Source organism: Miscanthus floridulus, chromosome 9, assembly GCF_019320115.1.
Source record: "Miscanthus floridulus cultivar M001 chromosome 9, ASM1932011v1, whole genome shotgun sequence".
Classification (NCBI taxonomy): Eukaryota; Viridiplantae; Streptophyta; class Magnoliopsida; order Poales; family Poaceae; genus Miscanthus; species Miscanthus floridulus.
In genome coordinates, this window is record NC_089588.1 from 96,597,203 (window position 1) to 96,604,649 (window position 7,447).

At 40.3% G+C, this 7,447-nt stretch overlaps 1 protein-coding gene across 1 annotated transcript in view; it reads right to left on the reverse strand.

The window, feature by feature from the left end:
• The window catches only part of LOC136482435 (uncharacterized), a 35,278-nt gene that overhangs the window by 13,246 nt on the left and 14,585 nt on the right, over positions 1-7,447 (reverse strand). The window lies entirely within an intron of this gene.

Sequence of the window (7,447 nt, forward strand, 5' to 3'; positions counted from 1 at the left end):
ATTATATACACATACGCGTGGAAGTGAGTTTATTAAATAAAAGTAAGAATCACTTACAAACAAAAGGAGCTAATGATTGATTTGTCCAGAGCGTCCATGTGGTATAGTTGATGCAATTCTTCGAAACTAATATGCAAGATGTCATCGCCACGGAAGTAATGATGGTCTCTAAATCTGACAAAGATCCACTGCTCACCCTTGCCACACGCCTGCATGTACCACTTGTTGAGCAAGTACATTTGCGTACCCAATTCATTCAGAGCCGCAGGGTTGTACAAACTTTTGCCATATTTATAAGTCTTCCAGGTATCAACTTCTAGGTTCTGGATTGGAGCTTTGCCCTTCAATTGATCCAAGGTTAAACTAGTATCTTCAAAAAAAGCATTAAGGGCTTGAACCGACACTTCTCCAGAGTTGTCTAGTCGATAGACTTCTATGTTGGAACCATATTCATTAGCAACAACAAGATTTTGCATTGGTTGCTTCTGTTGTCCGAGCTATGGGACATCCTTCCCTGATGCTCTTTTCCTTTTCTTATCTGCATCATGTGACTTCACGAGGGAGCGGTCATAGTCTGATAGTGGCGAAGGCTTACGAAGTTCAATCATCTTTTTCTTGTGAGCATCGACCTTCTGCCTTAGCACCTCTCGTGGTAGGTAAAAGTACGGCTTCTCCTTAAGCTTCGCTTGACTCTTGTTTTTGGTATCTATAAAAAAATCTTTCACTTTTTTGTCTTCTTCAACTGCTATTTGCTCATCAGTCTTTTCAGGAAGTATTTTTTGAGAAATAACTCTTTTTCTTAGGGTCTTCTTTGCTGCCGGGACCTTAGACGTCTTTGTAGTGCATCGCTGTGGAGGGGGTGGGGGCGGTGTTGGAGGCCGGCGTGGAGGCGATGTGGCCGGTGTTGGTGGAGACCGGCGTGGAGGCGTTAGAGATCGTTGTGGAGGCAGTGGGGCCGGTGTAGGAGTTGGAGATCGTTGTGGAGGCGATGGGGCCGGTGTAGGAGTTGGCGATCGCCGTGGGGATGAAGTCGTCTCGCCCCCCGCGATGCTGTGATGAGATGGGGAATGAATGATTAGGCTAGGCTGGGGGGAGACCCTGCTACAAAAACAAGTTGTGTGTCAATTATTTTTGAAGCCAATAGAAAATTAATGGAAAATAATATTTTATTCACTTTCATTCGTACCTAGGGTGAGGTAGGGGAAGCGGTGGCGCCCCAGGAATGATGATGAAGCGTTTGCGCCATTGAATAAATGTCTTCTCTGCTTCTCCTAGTGTCTTCTCCCCATCACCGCCTTCAATGTCAAGAGAAACATTGCTGTAACCTTTGAGCACTCTATCGACCGAGACGCTAGCATATCCAGGTTGAATAACTGACCCATGGATTCTTGGTGTCTTCGTTCGGTCTATTGGAGATACAACCCCGATAGCCACCATGATTGATGCATTATTACCATCTAGAATGTGCAGCTCACATGTTGTTAGAGGCTCGGTAATGTCATAAACAGGGAAGCGCAACCTAGCGTCGTCTTGAATAACTGGCAGCTTCGTAGAAGCACAACTGCTTTTCATCTGACCAACGGGGCTAATGATGACTCCCGGCGTTGATTGCGATTGCATTTGACTCATTGCTAGCTGCACTTGCCTCTTGATCTCCTCCTACATTCTTGCTTCAAGAGATTTTTCTCGTTCATGTGATTCAAGCAATGCTTGTCGTGACTCATCAACAAATTGCTCCAATGCACGAATTCGTTCTGCCTCCTCATCCTTCTTTCTCTGGCGGCTTCTGTAGGTATCCTTGTCTGCTGGGAATGCGTGTAGCCACGAAACCACCCCATAGCCTCTTATTCGACCACCATGTTCGGGATTCTCTAGGGCATATGTCAATTCATCCTTCTCTCTGTTGGGTTTGAAAACACCACTATCAGCTTCTTCCCTAGCACGAGCTAGTCTCTGTGTTGCTCTCTCAATTTTTTGGCTGAAAATTAGCTTGCCAGTGTCTGGGTCTAGGCTTCCCCCATGAGCGTAGAACCAATTCTTCACGCGTTGAGGCCAGTTCTTCTCTATTGTTTCAGGTATGATTCCCTTGGCAGTAATCTCTGCTTCTAGGTTCTGCCACTTGGGAATAGCACTCTTATAACCACATGATCCCATGCGATGATGGTATTGCTTCTATCGGGCATTCTGCCGATTTCTCATCACACGTTCCTCACTGTCTTGAGATGTCTTGTATTCTACGAAGGCATCCCAATGGGACTCCAACTTGACAAACGCCTTAGCATTGAAATTCGGCGTAGCATTCTTCAAGATAAACTTTTTATACAATGTCTTCTTCCAACTCTAGAACAATGTTGCCATCTTCTTCATTGTCCAATCCCTCACTAGCTCCTTCAAAGCATCATCTGCTTGTAATGTGAAATGCTGAGTGATATTTCTCCAAGCTAGGTTCTTGTCATGATTAGATACAAAACTAACATTAGGAGCGGATATCTTCTGCTTCCATTCATGAGCACTAACTGGGATCCTATCCCTTACAATGAACCCACATTGATTGACATATGTCTGAGCATGTGGTCCCAATGGTTTGCCGGTATCAGTGTCGAATTCTGATATTATGAAACGGCCCTCTAATGGCTTTTTTGGCCCTCGGACTTTCCTACTTTTGTCGGTGGTTGATGTAGATCCAGAGACCGGCTACATGAGTAGAAACACAATGATTAACAAATATACGTACGCATGCATCTATAAGAGATGATAGATAATCGAATATACCTCGCGCAGTATTTTCTTGCGCGACAATTTATTGATCTTCAACCATCGGCATATTCAGGATATCCTCATAATCAGCAAAGTACTGACTCGTGTCATCTACATCCACATTGTTGCCGGCGTTGATAATATCCGCCATTATGTCATCACTCAAGTTATCATCCGAAGCAGCCATTTGTATCTTCAAGATAACACATAGATAGAATTACTATGGTACATAACATAAGTACATGTGATAACACATATATAATTACTAAATCCAATTAAATATAATAACACATAATATTTCATAAGGATAAACAATAATAAGGTATAGGCTTTGGAATCGAATTAAAAACACTTTCGATCCAAAAACATGGAAATAAGTACATGTATATATATACATATAGAATGATACAATATATTTTCTCTCTCTCTCAACACATAGAAATAAGTGCATATGTCTATATCTCTAGATATGCATGTGATACACATAGAATGTCTCTCTAGATACAATTTTCTCTCTCTCTCAACACATGAAAATAAGTACATGTATATATACATATAGAAATAATTAAGTACATATGTATACATATAGAATCTCTCTCTAGATATAATATATATAGAGAGATAGAATATATAATTACTAAATCTAATTAAATAAATCTAACACGAAATTAGATAAACTAGTAATAGATAATACATTTTAATCTAACATATATCAAAAACTATAATAAAAAACTATCTAAAAAACTATCTAAATAAAATAATAATTAAATTTTAATACATTTAAATCTAATATATCAAAAACTACCTAAAAAATAACTAAAAAACTAACAATAAACTACTAATTAAAATTTAATACATTTTAATCTAACATACAGCCGAGACTTTGTAAAAAAAATCTAAAAAACATGGCCAATCGAGAGCAGCAGATCAAGATCGAGTTCGACGGAGGCCGTACGGTGGGCGCGCGGGAAGCGTCAGCGACAGAGGGTGGGGTCGGGTGCGGCGGTGGAGACGGGATGCGGCGATGCGGGCCGGGAGAATGGCGCGGCCGGGCGGGGGTAGACGACGACGGTCGCGCGGCAGAGACGAGCTCGACGACGGTGGATGGCGCGGCCGGGCGGGGCTAAGCGACGGAGGCAAGATCGAAGATGAACAGAACAGACGTTCGATATATATAGGCCGGGATCCTTTAGTCCCTGCTGGTAACACCAACCGGGACTAAAGGACATTTAGTCCCGGCTGGTAAGACCAACCGGGACTAAAGGTCCAACCCTTTAGTCCCGGTTGATCTTACCAGCCGGGACTAAATGTCCTTTAGTCCCGGCTGGTGTTACCAGCCGAGACTAAAGGTATTTTTTTTGGCGGGCACCGAAATTGCCGCCCACCCTTTACTCCCGGTTCTTGGTCTGGGCCGGGACTGAAGGCCTAAAAATTTTGGCAACCCGCCAACGTAATTGGAAAGGCCTGGGATTTTAATTTTGTTTAATACTAGGTTAATCAATTAATTCCATAGCAACTTCAATACTTTGCAATATTTATTTTAAAAAATACTATTGATTAACTAATTATTTATTGTAAATAGGAAAATTTTGTAACCTAAAGTTTTTAATTTCTTTTATGAATATAGAATATAAATGTTACTAATACTAAGTATTTTGTTAATGCAAAAATATATTTGTAACTTAAAATTAATAAAACTAATATTATTCGATAGGAAATTTATTATCACATTATTGTAACGTCAATGTTTCAATTTTTTCTCGGTTTTTGACCAAAATTGACAGGAATTTTTTGTTGAACTTATAAAAATAAAGAAAATATAGTATTTTTTGTTCTACAACTTTTTCAAATGAAAAAATGGCCTATATAAGGATTGTATATATTGATGAGCTTAACAACCTCGGTATTCAAAACTTTTCAATTTGAGACAATCTAGGGTTCCGAAAACTAGTTTGTAGGCGTCGAAATTTAAAAATCATAAATTTGAATTGTCCAAACTTTCTCAAATGGAAAGTTGACCAAAACAACAATTGTAGATCTTTTTGAGTTTAACAAACTTGGTATTCAAAACTTTTCAATTTGAAGTCATTTAGAGTTCATAATACTAGAGTTAAAGTGTTGTTTTTTTATTTGACCAAATTTGACTTGGTCAAACTTGCTCAAATGAGACACTAAATGACCTCAGATGAAAAAACTCTGAATACCAAGTTTGATCATCTCAGCAAGATCTACAATTGTTATAGCTCATTTTTCCATTTGAGAAATTTTTATCAAACACTAGTCACAACTTCTTGAATCTCATATAGACTTTCTAAAACTATGTCCTTTATATACCCTTTAGGAATTTCTTATCTGGCACATTTATTATACCCTTTATATTGGAGGAGAATCCCGATGGGACCTTGATGCTACTTAGACATTCGAACATGCTGTCCCTCTCTTCTTTGCTAAGCGTGTAGCTAGCAGGACTTAAGTAATGACGTCCATCATCTGTCTTCTCTGGATGAAGGTTGTCTCGTTCTTTCATGCCCTGCAAGTCCTGGCGTGCTTCAAGTGAAACATTTGGCTTCCCGTACACACCCATGAATCCTAACAGGTTCACACAAAGATTCTTTGTCAGGTGCATCACGTCGATTGCGTTGCGGACCTCTAGGACTTGCCAATAGGGTAGCTCCCAAAAGATGAACTTCTTCCATATGGGTGCGTGTTCCTTAGCATCTTTGGGAACAGGTTCACTGTCTTGTCCCTTTCCAAATACTACTTTCACATCCTTGACCATTGCGAGTACATCTTCCCCGGTTCGGTTATGAGGCTTCTTCCAGTGGTCTGGCTTACCTTTAAAATGCTTCCCTTTCTTTCTTACTTGGTGATTCAAAGGAAGGAATCGACGATGGCCAAGGTACACGACCTTTCAACATCTTTTCAAATATATACTGTCAAGGTCATCAAAACAATGTGTGCATGCATTATATCCTTTGTTTGTCTGACCTGAAAGATTACTTAAAGCAGGCCAATCATTGATTGTTACGAACAATATTGCTCGTAGGTCAAAGTGTTTTTGTTTGTACTCATCCCAGACACGTACACCTGGTTTGTTCCATAAAACTAGAAGTTCTTCAACTAATGGCTTCAGATAGACATCAATATCGTTGCCAGGTTGCCTCGGACCTTGGATGAGGATCGGCATCATAATGAACTTCCGCTTCATGCATAACCATGGAGGAAGGTTGTAGATACATAGAGTAACTAGCCAAGTGCTATGACTAGTGCTCTGCTCTCCAAAAGGATTCATACCATCTGTACTTAAGGCGAACCTTAAGTTTCTAGCCTCATTTGCAAACTCTGGAAATTCCTTGTCTATCGCTCTCCACTGGGACCCATCAGCGGGGTGTCTCAGCATATTGTCTACCTTACGGTCTTCTTTATACCACCGCAACAACTTTGCGTGGTCTTTATTTCTGAACAAACATTTTAAGCGTGGTATTATAGGAGCATACCACATAACCTTGGCAGGGATTTTCTTTCTAGGACGTTGTTCACCCTCGACATCACCAGGATCGTCGCGCCTGATCTTATACCGCGATGCGTTACATACTAGGCATTCATCCAAATTCTCGTATTCATTGCCATGGTAGAGGATGCAGTCATTAGGACATGCATGTATCTTCTGGATTTTTAATCCCAATGGGCAGACAACCTTTTTTGCTTCGTACGTAGTGGTGGGCAATTCATTTGGCTTCGGAAGCATCTTCTTTATGAGGTTCAATAAATTCCCAAATGCCTTGTCGGATATACCATTCTTTGCCTTCCACTGTAGCAATTCTAGTGTTGTACCCAACTTTTTTTGCCCCTCTTCGGCCGTCGGGTATAGCAACTTCCTATGATCCTCAAGCATGCGCTCGAACTTAACTTTCTCTTTTTCACTTTCCCATTCTTGTTGTGCATCACGAATGGCATCGCCAAGAGCATCACCGAGATCATCTTCTACCGCTACCTCTTCTTCATCTCCCCCCCCCATTGTAGTATCATCAAAGGCACCATACTGAGCAATAATGTCATCAATGTCTAAATCTTCTCATTCACCTTCTTCCATCATGACCCCGCTTTCTCCATGCTTAGTCCAACATATATAGTTTGACATGAAACCTGACTTAAGGTAGCAGTATCACTAATGGAGTTTATATAATTTAAAACCTAGGACATTATTAAAGCTTCTTTGCACATTGCCATGTTGCTGGTGGAAAGTACATATGACTTTTCATATTTGCTTTTTTTCATAGGCCTATACAAAATTGGACTTAGGCTATCAGAGTCCAATCGGATTTATCCTTCTTGGATTTTAGTGCACTAGATATATTGTGTACATTAATATGCGTGGACATAAAGACCAAAATTAATATATCAATATAAAAACATGTAGCTCATTGCAGTAGATATCACATTGCAAGCAATGAGACACAGTTGAAATAATAAATATCACATCACATTGCAAATATACAACAAGTCGTGCAAAGTAGAGTAGCACCGTGCAAAGTAGAGTAAACCTAAGATTATATTATAAATAATCAATTTGTCTAATGTCGTCACATAATTATTAGACCACAGTTGCCAAGTACCTCCACCGCCTTTCATTGAATCTATTGATGAATGTGACATCCATTGCCCCCATGACCAACGTCTGTCGGATGAC